At 40.7% G+C, this 13160-nt stretch overlaps 1 protein-coding gene across 8 annotated transcripts in view; it reads right to left on the bottom strand.

Moving 5' to 3' along the window:
• The window catches only part of kcnj15 (potassium inwardly rectifying channel subfamily J member 15), a 108760-nt gene extending 96542 nt beyond the window's left edge, over positions 1–12218 (bottom strand). For 5 of the 8 annotated variants that reach the window (XR_011886272.1, XR_011886273.1, XM_072259995.1 and 2 more), the window contains exon 1: positions 11364–11705. The gene's annotated coding sequence lies outside the window, so the exon portion shown is untranslated. Of the gene's footprint in view, positions 1–3009; positions 3165–11363; positions 11706–11733; positions 11768–11964 lie in introns of those variants that run through there. The other 3 variants (XM_072259998.1, XM_072259999.1, XM_072259994.1) reach the window with 3 other exon arrangements.
• Between the last annotated feature and the right edge of the window lie 942 nt (positions 12219–13160).

Raw genomic sequence — 13160 nt, forward strand, 5'->3', positions numbered from 1 at the left:
ATTGGAGGGAGTCCTGAGGAGGTTCACAAGGATAATTCCAAGAATGAAGGGGTTAACATATGAGGAGCATTTGGCAGCTTTGGGCCTGTACTCACTGGAATTTAGAAGAATGAGAGGGGGACCTCATTGAAACCTACTGAATCTTGAAAGGATTAGGTAAGGTGAATATGGACAGGATATTTCCTACGGTGGTGATACACAGAACTAGAGGACACTGCCTCAAAATTGAGGGGTGACCCTTTAGAACAGAGGAAAGGAGGATTTTTTTTTAATCCAGAGGAGAAGCTGTAGTATGCTGTAGAGGCCAAGACTGGGGGCTTATTTAAAGGGAAAATTGATAGTTTTCTGTTTGGGCAGGGCATCAAAGGTTATGGCGAGAAGCCAGGTGTATGGGTTTGACGGTGATCCAGGATCAGCTATGATGCAATGGCAGAGTAGAGTTGATGGGCTGAATGGCCTAATAGGTTTCAATGAAATCCCCACCCCCACCTCATTCTTCTAAATACCAGTGTGTACAGGCACAGAGTCAAACAGTCCTTATTGTTAACCCTTTTATTCCTGAAATCATTCTCAGAAACCTCCTCTGGACCCTCTGCAATGCCAGCACATCTTTTCTTAGATAAGAGGCCCAAAACTGCTCACAATACTCCAATTGTGGCCTGACCAATGCCTTATAAAGCCTCAGTATCACATCCTTGCTTTTATATTATAATCTTGAGATGAATGTTAACATTGCATTTGCCTTCCTTACCATCGACTCAACCTCCTGATAACTTTTAAGGAATCCTGTATGAGGACTCCCAAATCCCTTTGCACCCCTTATTTTTCAATTTATGCCCCATTTAGGAAATAATAGACAACAGACAATAGGTGCAGGAGTAGGCCATTCAGCCCTTCAAGCCAGCACCACCATTCACTGTGATCATGGCTGATCATCCACAATCAGTATCCAGTTCCTGTCTTATCCCCATAACCTTTGATTCTGCTATCTTTAAGAGCTCTATCCATCTCTTTCTTGAAAGCATCCAGAGACTTGGCCTCCACAGCCTTCTGGGGCAGAGCATTCCATACATCCACCACTCTCTGGGTGAAAAAGTTTTTCCTCAATTCCATTCTAAATGGCCTACCCCTTATTCTTAAACTGTGGCCTCTGGTTCTGGACTCACCCATCAGCGGGAACATGCTTCCTGCCTCCAGCATTTCCAATCCCTTAATAATCTTGTGTTTCAATAAGATCCCCTCTCAGCCTTCTAAATTCCGGAGCATACAAGCCCAGTCGCTCCAAGCTTTTGACATATGACAGTCCCACCATCCTGGGAATTAACTTTGTGAACCTACGCTGAACTCCCTCAATAGCAAGATTATCCTTCCTCAAATTTGGAGACCAAAGCTGCACACAGTACTATCTATACCTTTGTTTCTTCTACCAAAGTGCATGACCATGACTTCCCCACACAATATTCCATCTACCATTTCTTTCCCCATTCTTCTTTCCCAATTTCTTCTTCAGATTCCCAACACCGTCCTTCCCCCCCCCCCCACTTCCTCAACACTACCTGCCCTGTCACCCATCTTCGTATCATCTGCAAACTTGGCCACAAAGTCATCCCAATCATTGACATATCATGAAAAGCAGTCCCATCACCAACACTCACAGAGCACCACTAGTCACAGGCAGCCAACCCGAAAAGGTCCCCTTTATCCCCTCCTGCCAGTCAGTCAATCTTCTATGCATTCTAGTATCTTTCCTATAATACCATGGGCTCTTATCTTGTTAAGCAGCCTCTTGTATGGCACCTTGTCAAAAGCCTTCTGAAAATCCAAGTAAACAACATCTACTGATTCTCCTTTGTCTATCCTACTTGTTATTTCTTCAAAGAATTCCAGCAGATTTGTCAGGCAAGATTTTCCCTTAAGGAAGCCATTCTGACTTTGGCCTATTTTATCATGTTTCTCCAAGTACCATGAAATTTCATCCTTAATAATGGACTCCAGTGTCTTCCCAACCACAGAAATCAGGCTAACTGGCCTATAACTTCCTTTCTTCTGCCTCGCTCCCTTCTTAAAGAATGGAGTGACATTCTAGAACCATTCCAGGATCTAGTGATTCTTTTAAAAAAAAGACAGGCCATTCCAAGGATAAGTCCGGCTTACCACTGCTCATTAATGAGCTGCTGTAATATTAAATTCAAACATCCAATGTAGATATATACACGAGACACTGCAGAGGCTGGAAATCTACACTCACACACTCCTGGAGGAACTCAGCAAGTCAGGCAGCATTTATGGAGGGAAATAAGCAGTCTGTGTTGCAGGCCAAAACTGTTCACTAGTGCTGACATAGATGCTGCCTGACCTTCAGAGTTCCTCCAGCATTTTGCATGTACATGCCTTAATTTCTCTGAACAACATTCACTCCCCCTCTCCATTCAACTCAACACCCCCACAGACACAAACTTCTAGTAATTATTCTTTCATAGCAGTGTTGTGTGCTTTTAATTTCATTCATTACAATACCATGGAGGTGTGAAGTGACTTTTGTGTACTTTCCATTTTATGGACAAAATAGGTTTATACAAGCGGAATCCATTTGCTTACTGGGAGGGGAGGTGACCTGTACTTGGCAATTTAATTTCAGATTTCCTTTGTCCATCTTTTATTGATTTCTCTTTAATCTCTTTTCATTCATCACTGAAGACGTGTCCAGAAGCATCAATAGATGTATGTACACAGCTATTCCCTTTTATCATGCACTCCTCCATTTTCACTGTGTACCCCTCCCCTCAATTATCCTTTTGTGTCTTAACTGATCCATGGAACCTCAGGTATTTCAATAGATATATCTTTTAGCACTCTGGTGAACATCATTTCAAATGTTCCCGACTGTTATATAGTTTTGTTTTGTAGTAGTTTTGTCAGTATTTTTGCTTACCTGATTTACCCAGTTACTCTTCTTACTCCTGCTAAAGATCATATTTTAATCTATTAATCCATTAAAAAAAATCATACCAAGGTATTTCCCTATACCAGTGCGATATTATGATCTCCATTGACTCCGTGTTCCTCTACGTTCACTTCTCTGCTATAGTTCAATCCCCAACACTGGATCCAAGAGTGTTCTGTTCTTGTCCATATTTGTGGGTGTTGCCCGGATCCAAGAGTGCCTTCAAAAGTACATTTATTATCAAAGTATGTATACCATATACAACCTTGTTGGGAATATTACATAGCTGGTTTAAAAAGGAATCCCACATATACATTAGGAACTCCATCAACTTACTAATTTTTCTTAAAGGAGTAATGATCTAGCATTGCCAGTTTAAACTGGATCTGGCTGGACTGCAATGCCCTAATACAACCATGCATAATCAGGTGATACATGAGACTGCAGGTGCAGGAATTTGGAGCAAATAGCAAACAGTCCACATAACTGGTCTTGACCCAAATCATCAACTGTGCATTTCCCAGCACAGATGCTACCTGGCCCACTGAGTTCCTCCAGCAGTTTAGTTGGTGCTAGTAAGTATTCAGACAGGGCAAACACCTGGGTTAGGGTTAGGGTTTTTTAGGGTATATTTTGAATGAAAACTTCACATGTTCACAACAATAAAATATGCACACTACCATAAACATCTGATACTTACATGAGACCCTACTCTTAAGGATTAGCATGAAAAAAATAATCAGGATTTTGATGTGTCCCAAATCATTAATTTAGGTCTTTAGATTACCAGCCTAATGATCTATCACTCTTCTGCCATTTCCTACAAGAGAAAACCTGCAGATGCTGAAAATCCAAGCAACACACATAAAATGCTGGAGGAACTCAGCAGGCCAGGCAGCACTATGGAAAAAAATACAGTATACAAGTATACAGAAATTATACTGGCAGAGGTCAGTTAGAGCCCAAGGCCACGTGTGTATGTGCAAATACAGTAAATACTCTGACCTTTACTTTGGAAAAAATACATTTACTCTTAAAACTTAATTAGATATGGAGTGCTTTGGGACATCTTAAGCATTTCTGAAAAGCAGTTATTTGCACATAAGATCTAATGGCAATGCAATAAATGATTGAATGTTGAGTTTGTATGTGAAGGCACACAGTCAGCAATTCAGGAACAGCTTCCTCCCCTCTACCATCTGATTTCTGAATGAAAATCAAACCCATGAACACTACCTCACTGCCTTTTTAATTTCTGTTTTTACACTACTTATTTAATTTTAATTATTTAAGATACATACTTATTGTAGTTCAGTATTTTCTTCCTCAAACTCTGATCAAACTCTCATCATTTGGGAAGAATGCTATCTTCCCTGTCTTCTGAAACTTTTCGTTCTGATTGTTCAGAACTTATACCAGTGAAACGGACCATTTGTCCCAACTGGTCCCTGCTGGTGTTAATATTCCGGGTAAGGCTAGTTCAATTAACATCTACATATCCTTCACTTAATGATTTCTTGATCCTCCCTTTAAAGGCTTCAACGTTACGAATAAACTCTTATTTGTCCTGTATGCCAGGAAAGCACTAGATTCTTTTTTGCTTCAATGTTACTCAATTACTTGTAAAAGCAACCTTTTTTTATTTTAACCATCTTCTACAGAAAGAATTTTCTAAATTCCCGCAACACACATCAAAGTTGCTGGTGAACACAGCAGGCCAGGCAGCATTTCTAGGAAGAGGTACAGTTGACGTTTCGGGCCAAGACCCTTCGTCAGGACTAACTGAAGGAAGAGTGAGTAAGAGATTTGAAAGTGGAAGGGGGAGGGGGAGGGGGAGGGGGAGATCCAAAATGATAGGAGAAGACAGGAGGGGGAGAGATGGAGCCAAGAGCTGGACAGGTTATTGGCAAAAGGGATATGAGAGGATCATGGGACAGGAGGCCTAGGGAGAAAGAAAAGGGGGAGGAGGGGGAAAAGCCCAGGGGATGGGCAAGGGGTACAGTGAGAAGGACAGAGGGAAAAAAAGGAGAGAGAGAAAAAGAATGTGTGTATATAAATAAATAACAAAGGGTATTTATTATTATACACACATTCCTTTTCTCTCTCTCCTTGCCCATCCTCTGGTCTTTTTCCCCCCCTCCCCCTCATCTTTCTCCCTAGGCCTCCTGTCCCATGATCCTCTCATATCCCTTTTGTCAATCACCCGTCCAGCTCTTGGCTCCATCCCTCCCCCTCCTGTCTTCTCCTATCATTTTGAATCTCCCCCTCCCACTTTCAAATCTCTTACTAACTCTTCCTTCAGTTAGTCCTGACGAAGAGTCTCGGCCCAAAACGTCGACTGTACCTCTTCCTAGAGATGCTGCCTGGCCTGCTGCGTTCACCAGCAACTTTTCTGTGTTTTTTGCTTGAAATTCCAGCATCTGCAGATTTCCTCGTGTTTATATTAATGACACCTAGCTTTGGACTTCTCCATATATGGCAACATCATTTCTGATTTACATGATTAAACTTAATCATAATTTCAAAGGTCTCTATTAAGTCACCTCAGTCTTTTTTTCTCTGCAGGTAAACAACCGCCTCTTTCACTCCCAATAGTTGTAACATTTCATTTCTAACTTAATCCTTAATAATTTTTTTTGCATGTTTTCCCATACCTCTATTTCCTTTTAACAATCAGGAGAGTTGCACTGTACCATGGCACCAAAAGTGCAATCTCATTAAGATCCTGCATCTGCTCAGTGTAAAATTGCTGCCTTTCAACACTATCCATTTGGAAGCTTCCATAGTCTATTACTCCAGATTTCAGTTCAAGCTTGATATCATTGCATATATCATGGAATTTGTTGTTTTGTGGCAGCAGAACATTGCAATACACTATAATTTTAAAAAAACTATAAATTACAATAAGTATAGAGAAACAAAGAAAATTAAATTAAATTAAATAAATAGTGCAAAAATGAGGAAAAAATACTGTTTGGTGTTTATTCAGAAATCTGATGGCGGAGAGGAAGAGGCTTTTCCTGAAAAGTTGACTGTGTCTTCGGGCTCTTGTACCTCCTCCTTCATGGTAGCAATGAGAAGAGCAAATGCTCTTGGTGATGGGGGTCCTTTATTGTGAATGCTGCCTCTTCCAGGCATCGCCTTTTGCAGGTGTCTTGGGTGCTATGGAGGCTGGAGGCCATGATGGAGATGGCAGAGTTTGTAACTTTCTGCAGCTTTTTTGATCCTGTGCAGTGGCCCCTCCATAGCAGACGGCGATACAACCAATTAGAATGCTCTCCACAGTACATCTGTAGAAATTTATGAGCGTTTTTGGTGACACACAACATCTCCTCAAAATTCCAATGACGTATAGCCACCATTGTGCCTTCTTTATAATTGCCTCATTATGGATGGGTCCTCAGAGATGTTGTCACCCAGTAACTTGAAACTGCACACGTTTTCAACTTCTAGTCCTTCGATGAGGACTAGTGTGTGTTCCCTCAACTTCCCTTTCCTGAAGTCCACAATCAATTCCTTGGTCTTACTGATGTTGAGTGCAAGGTTGTTGTTGTGACACCACTCAACCAGCTGATCTATCCCTCTCCCATACGCCGCCTCATCATCATCCGAAATTCTGCCAACAGTAGCTCTGACATCAGCAAATTTATAGATGTGTTTGAGCGGCGTTTAGCTACACAATTCTGGGTGTAGACAGAGTAGAGAAGTGGGCCAAGCATGCATCCTCACGGTGCACCAGTGTTGATTGTCAGCGAGAAGGAGATGGTATTCCAGATCAGCTCAGACTCAGGTCTCCCAGTGAGGAAGTCGAGGATCCAATTGCTGAAGAAGGTACAGAAGGCCAGGTTTTGGAGCTTGTTGATTAGAAGAGGGTATGATTGCGTTGAATGCTGAGCTGCAGTCAATGGACAGCAGCCTGAAGTAGGTATTACTACTGTCCAGGTGTTCCAAAGCTGAGTTCTGAGCCAGTGAGATTGCAACCACCGCGTGGCAACAGGCAAAATGCAGCAGATCCAGGCCCTTGCCTAGGAGCCAATTCTAGTCAAGATTAACCTCTCAATGCACTTCATCACAGTAGATGTGAGTACCACTGGGTGATAGTCACTCAGGCACTCATCCTGGTTTTCCGAGTCCTACTAGATATACTCTCAGGGCCCCTAGCCTTGTGAGGGTTCACGCTCCTGAAAGATCAACTGATATCAGTCTCTGAGACAAAGATCACAGGGGCGTCAGATGCTGCAGGGATTCACACAGATGAAGTCTTATTTTTCCTTTCAAAGTGTGCAAAAGCTCACCTGGGAGTGAAACATCACAGCTATTCGTGATGTTAGGTTTCACTTTGTAGGAAGTAATGGCCTTGCAAACCCTGCCAGAGCTGGCATACATCATATTCAGTCTCGAACCTCAATCAAAATTGTTTTTCTTGTCCTTAAAATAGCCTTCTGTAGGTCTTATCTAGACTGCTTGTATAGTTCTGAACCACCAGTCTTGAATGCCTCAGACCTAGCCCTCAGCAGACTATGAATCTCCTGGCACATCCACAGTTTTTAGTTTGGCATGTCCAGCATGTTCTCAAAGGCATACTCTATTCCACACAGGTCTTGATGCAATTGTTGAAAATTGTGATGTTTTCATTCAGCCTTTGAGATCAATCCTTGAATATTGTCCAGTCCACCAACTCAATGCAGTCATTTAAGTGCACCTCTTTCTCCCTTGACCATACCTTCTTGAACCACACCACTGGTGCTGTGGTCCTTAGTCTCTGCCTATATGCTAGAAGTAGAAGTACAGCCAGGAGATTGTGCCTTCCAAAGTGTGGGTGCAGGGTGGTGGCATAACAGCAGTCAAGTGTGTTGGCCCCAGAGATTTATAGCTTGGTGTTAGTTGTTCAGACACTTCAAGCTGGCCGGTTAAAACCTCCCGAAATGATTGTAAAGGCATCAGGGTGCACTGTTTTGTGCCTACTGAGTACATTGCTCAGCTCCTCCAGACCCTGCCTGATGTCGGCCTGAGGGGGAACGTACACCTCACCGGGATGCTGGCAGAAAACTATCTTGGCAAATAAAATGCATGACATTTGACTGCTTGATGCTCCAGATCAGGCAAGCAGAACTGAAACTGAACCGTCACGTTTGTGCACCACAATGAGTTAATCATAAAACACACTCGACCTCCTCTGCTTTTCAAAGACTGGGCTGACCTATTTTGGTGGAGAATGGTGAACTTATTGAGCTGCAGCACTGCATCCAAAAGGGCTGTGGATAGCCATGTTTCAATGAAGCAAAGTACACAGCAGTTTGAACAACATCTTCCAGTGGTTCACCATATATCATGTATATAATTCTGTACTAATGTATTTCACCAATCTTGAATGATATCCGAGTTACACCAATGTCAAAAGCAAACGGATCACAGTGAAGCTTTGCATTGTATTATGACTCCCTTAGCTTTCTAAGACAATTGCTATATCTTAATCCTTATAGTGAATTAATACACAAACTTTAACTACAGTGAAATGATTTCCACTGTTAATACATTATAATGAATAAGAATCTGCAGCGTGGCTTCTGTAACCAATATTATCTGGAAAAAGTGAACAGCACTTACCCAATACTTCCCACGGCAGTTTAACCTGCTCTTTTTGAACCTGAACAATTCTGGAGCATCGTCGTGCTTGGAAATAGATTTCAGAAAGAAGAACTAGAGCTTTTATTTTGGGGAAAAAAAACATGCAATATAGTTCTTTGAACTTGCAGCAAACTGGGATTTGTATATAATGTCTGCATAATATCAGTACGATATTTATTGCATCTTTGTGTTGTTTTTTCTTGCATTCTTTATGTTTTTGTGTGTTTTTGATGCTGCATTAGATCTAGAGTAACAATCATTTCATTCTCCTTTACATTGGTGTGCTGAAGAATGTCAATAAATAATCCTGAATCTTGAACTTAAATAGAGCATTTAGTGCATTGCAGAGCGGAGAAATTTTAATTCTACGGACAAACCCTTATTTTTAATTTACATCGCTCCTATAATGCCATAACCAGATGAATTCCAAGTAGGGTATCAAGGTCAGTTTTAACATAATATATCATGCATTTAATACACGAGGTTTTTAAAGTCTGCCTTCTTTCAAATCTCCTCTAGTCCTATCATCTTCTATTGGTGTTACACTCTATCTACCTCCAATCCTCCCCATATTCACTCCATCGTTGTGATCAGTTGCCAAACTCTGGAATTACTTTCCTCTTAACTTTTCATTCCACCTTTAAAACATTCCATGAACCATAACTCTTCAACCTTACACTTGTGACTTAAATTAAAATCTCCCTTAAAAGGCTGTCATTTTTTTGCTTGATAGTGTTTGAAAAAGTGAGTCCCTCTTAGGACAGCACACCACGAAAGGCAACATGAATAGAATGCTTTATTTAACTAATATTCCCTTCCCATCTCCAGTAATGTCATTTACCCACCAAACAACGACATGCAAGAACAAATGCCATGCAGTTTGTACCCTAAAGTAACTGACACATTTTGCCACATTAGAGTTTTATAGATTTCCAAACTGGGGTAGGCAAGAACTTAAAAACCATTTTCAAACAAACCATAGAGGCTCTTTACACTTTTTATTCTCTTTTTGCCCTTCCTCAATTTCTTTTATCCTAGCTAAGTATTAACAGGTCAGGTAGCATCTATGGGAAAGAGTAAACCGATCACATTTTGGGCTAAAAGCCTGAAGAAGGCTCTCAGGTGGAATTGTCGACTGCTTACTTTTTTCCTTCAATGCTGCCTGACCAGCTGATGTCCTCCAGCATTTTGTGTGTGTTGTTTTTGGATTTCCAGCACCTGCAGATTTTGTTGTGCTTATAATAAGTACTTGTTTTTTTTTAAAACTGCAGTTTGACCTTCTTTCTATCCAACGTCTAACCACCTTTTGAAAGCATCTCGGATTTTTACCTATGTCCTAACATACATGTTTTCGATCCTACGTGATCAGTTTTATGTGGGCAAATACCATCTTGCATTGGTGATGGGGATCACCATCAAATGTCCCTGAACCAGCATTACTAATCCAGCCACTGTTGCAGGGACACAAGGAATTGTGTGGATGCTGGAAATATAGAGCAACACACCACAAAATACTAAGGAACTCAGCAGGTCAGACAGCATTTATGGAAATGAATAAAAAGTCGATACTTGGGCCGAGACCCTTCACCAGGACTGCTTGGATGCTTGTGGGAGGTAGCAGTGCACAAAGTGATGGTCTCATTACTCTGTATTGCTACCTGGCTATATTTCCAAAATACCACATTGGCTGTAGAGAGTATTCAGGTGACAATTACTACCCCTCATCCATTGGGCTCCCAAACCAGAAAAGACAACTTCACTCATACCAACACTATAATGATTCCACAACCTATAGACTCACTTTCAAGAATTCACGTTCTCAATATCATTTATTATGTTTTTTTTCTTTTTGTGTTTGCGCAACTTGTATGTCAGTCTTTGCAGTTTTTTTATTGATTCTACGAATCTATTGATTTCTTTGTATTTACTGTGAATGCCCACAAGATAATGAATCTCTGGTAGTATATGGTGACTATACATATTACACATGCACACACTTCAATAATAAATTTACTTTTGACTTTGAAAGACTACAGAAATGAAATACTGTTTATTTCCTCAACAAGTCAGATTTAAGATGCTGACCACTCTGGGGATCAAAATCTAAACAGAATTAAGTGATCATATTTAGATTTGATTTAAAGCTTTATGATGAAAGAGTTAACGTTTTAAAATATTAAATCTACAGTATCTAGATAATATTTAACCTCATACCACACTTTGCCAATGAGGCAGTACTGTCGCGCTCTGCGGTTGAGAAACGCAATACTCACACCATTCACATCAAGAAGCAAGACATTAAAGTCTTCCAGAAAGGGACTCTCCTGCAAATACTTTTTTCATTCAACTCGATTCTCATAACAGCCAAACGAGGAAAGGGGGGGGGGGGGGCGGGAAGAGAGGAAGTCACGGCATTGTAGTCCCATCTTTTTCACTCCAGCCCCCGCACAGGACATAAACAAATCGAATCAAAAACCAGCCCTCGACTCGTGATCAGAAGAGTTTAATCCCCCCAGGACGATTCATTAATAAACTCACAGAGAAATTTTTTTTTTAAAAATGATAATCGGCATATTTTCACTTTGACACAAATCTGAAATGAAATCCCTCCTTTTTGGGGGGGAAAAAAGGTAAATCTCTCCGGTGCTAATTCAATAAAATCTCGCCGAGAGCTTTGTAAAGCGTCAGACTTAAAATTGTCATGAAATACAGGGGAGAAACAAACGAAACTTTATTTAAAAGAGGCAAGACACGGTCAAAATATACACACGAGTTTAAAAGTTTATCTTACCTTGAGAGAAGAGATTCAGCAGGTCATCATACGGGTCTGCACTGGATGATAAGGCGACGATCGCACTCTAGACACCGGTAAATGATCTCGGTTTCAAAGGGCTTGAGGGTTGGGGGAAGCGAGCCAGTCCCGAGACGGGTCTACCTGTGGAGAGAGGCATGGGGAATGGGAGGAATTATTTAAACGACCCCCTCCTCCCGACTCCCAGTGATGTCATTGACCCAACAAGAAACTTTTCTTCAAAAAGAAAAAAAATATATTAAAAAAAACAAGTCCCACGCCTGGTTTAAATTCTAGCTTAATGGAACAACACACAGGAACGCCCAGCCCGTTGCCCTGCTATCAGTTAACACTTAATTTCAATCTTCACCTTGACAATTCTCAAACACCGACCCTACTCCCGTCACCAGAGGCAAAGTCCGAAAGTATGCGGAAAAGAGTTCGTAAAAAACGGGTAGCGTTTTTAGAGGGGGCAGGAGACGGACGCACGATAAATTCATAAAGTTTATATAGCGAAAGATAAAGAGTGAGATAAAAATCAACCGAGGTTTCATTATTTGCATATTTTAACATAAAAATTAAACAAAAATAAGCTCATTACCAATACATTTGGCAGATTTCGAAGCCCCACTTGTGCCAAACAGGAAGATGTAAAGATTTCTTTCAATAACACTATTTTGGTCAGAATGTGCGTGGAAATCTCGTATTGGCAACACAGGACGTAAGGTTGTAGCGAAACACATTTTTTAAACCTAGGAATCGTTTCAAGTGCACCATAATTTGTGTAAAGCATTTCTGAAGACTTAAAAGTCTCAGCTTGACACAGATGGAAGATCACGTTTTAAACTTATAAAATGTTAACTCTATTTCTCTGTTCCACAGATGCTGGCAGATCTGTTGAGTGTTTCCAGCTTTTTTTTCCTATTTTTAAAAAGGAAACATTGGTGCAAAAGTTCAAAGAGGCATCCATGCTTAATATTGTCCAGCAGCGTCAGCGTCGGGAATTACTTCACTAAGTAAATATGCATAAATGAAAAGTTAAAATACATTGAAAAATTTTGAACTATTCTAATCTGTTCATTAACGTTTAAAATAATTAAGAATCAGGATTAGGTTTACAAACATTGATATGTTGTGAAATTTATTGTTCTGTGCAGCAGTAAGGTGCAGGACATTCTAAAATGCTATAAATTACAATGAACGGTGAGGGTCCTTAATAAGGGATGTCGCCGATGTCCTTGATGGTGGGGAGGTTTGTCCACCTGATGGAGTTACAATTCTTAGTATTTCTCTTTCAAATTGCAGAGCAATTTAAAAATCCTGTATGAGATATTCCTTACTCCTTGTTTCTTTCAGTAACATACAGAATAGAAGGTGTAATGACGATTGCTGGAATGCATTGCTTATGTAACTGGTCTTGCTGAGAAATGGAAAATTCTCTTTATAGTGGGACCCAAGGCCAGTGGCAGGTGTAGGACTGGCCAACATGCAAAGTTAAGCTTCATGGGCTCGCCCCTTGGTAAAGTCCCTGGACTCTTAATGAGATGGTACCATAACTGCATCAGCTTTTAGAACATAGGACATAGAGGCACGCTACAGGCCGTTCAGCCCACAATATTATGACAATCTTTTAACCTACTCTAAGATCAATCTATCTCTTCCCTCCTACATAGCCCTTCATTTTTCTGTCATCCGCATACCCCTCTCAGAATCAGAATTAGGTTTAATATCACCAGCATGTGTTGTGAAATTTTGTCCTATGCAGCAGCAGAACATTGCAAAACAAAATAATAAATA

The sequence above is a fragment of the Mobula birostris genome, chromosome 6, assembly GCF_030028105.1.
Source record: "Mobula birostris isolate sMobBir1 chromosome 6, sMobBir1.hap1, whole genome shotgun sequence".
Taxonomy (NCBI): Eukaryota; Metazoa; Chordata; class Chondrichthyes; order Myliobatiformes; family Myliobatidae; genus Mobula; species Mobula birostris.